Source organism: Cynoglossus semilaevis, chromosome 15 (genome assembly GCF_000523025.1).
Source record: "Cynoglossus semilaevis isolate Cse_v1.0 chromosome 15, Cse_v1.0, whole genome shotgun sequence".
Taxonomy (NCBI): domain Eukaryota; kingdom Metazoa; phylum Chordata; class Actinopteri; order Pleuronectiformes; family Cynoglossidae; genus Cynoglossus; species Cynoglossus semilaevis.
In genome coordinates this window covers 19746847-19747907 of record NC_024321.1, presented here as the reverse complement: position 1 = coordinate 19747907, position 1061 = coordinate 19746847, and the positions used below count along the sequence as shown (strand labels likewise).

The 1061-nt window shown below is 44.3% G+C and overlaps 1 protein-coding gene across 1 annotated transcript in view; it reads right to left on the bottom strand.

The window, feature by feature from the left end:
* The window catches only part of LOC103391480 (palladin), a 10139-nt gene that overhangs the window by 1784 nt on the left and 7294 nt on the right, over window positions 1-1061 (bottom strand). The gene's annotated exons all lie outside the window — the stretch shown is intronic.

Here is a 1061-nt window from a genome sequence, read left to right as displayed (position 1 = left end):
GCCGTCTGTGTAGAGCAGGTGTGCAGGTCAAAGAAGAAACATCAAACTTCAAAAAGACAGAGAATGGTCAGAAACCCCGGCCCTGACCTCAGAGACAGAAGGACACAGACGCCATGGCTGCAGGTCACATTACACATGAGCTCACCGTCCCGACACAGACCGTCTGTTGTGTCAGTACTCTGAGACACATTCATCACTATCAGACACGTGTACATGCACAAGGTTTTCATGAGGGGTGAGATTTTTAAGATGTTTCACTGAGACAGCAGTCCATCATCATCATCATCATCATCATCATCATCATCATCACTGAGGTCAGAGGTTATTATCATTATTATTATCACCGTCCACATCAAGTCACAGATGGAGGAATCCATATTTAGTCAACATTATATCAGTGGAAACGGGATGTTGTTACTAAAATACAACAAGTGTAAACAAAACAAACCATTCAAGTCTGTTTAAAAGACTCGACTGTCACGTGGTTCTGTTGTGATTCAGAAACAAACAACAAACAACAAACAACCAAGTAAAAGCAGGCAGAACCGACGCGGACATTTCCTCTGGACTCGGTCTGTGGTAAAAGAGCTTAATTTAAACCGTGTCTCCACCAGTCTGTATGAAACACAACCAAGCAGATGGCATAAAGCCTTAAAATAGACTAAAGTCCACGATGCCAGTGCTCGGAACATAGTTTGACCTTTTAAGGAGGCCAAAACATATTACATTACTTTCAGATAAACGCGTCGTATTCACGAATTTACCTTAAATCCGAAGTAGATGTTGAATCTGAAGCGGTTGTGTCGCAGGTTAAGGAGAAAATAACGGACACGAACGGCGGGAAACAGCCCTTACCTCGTTACACCGACCAGCTGCTCAAACCCGTCACGTCACGTCACGTCACGTCACTTCACTTCACTTCACTTCAATTCACGTCACGTCACGTCACTTCACGTCACTTCACTTCACTTCACTTCACGTCACAATTTCTCCCGAACTCACTCAAAACACCAGACTTTTCCCGAGTGAAGGATCTAAACTCAGCAGCAGCAGCAGCCGGA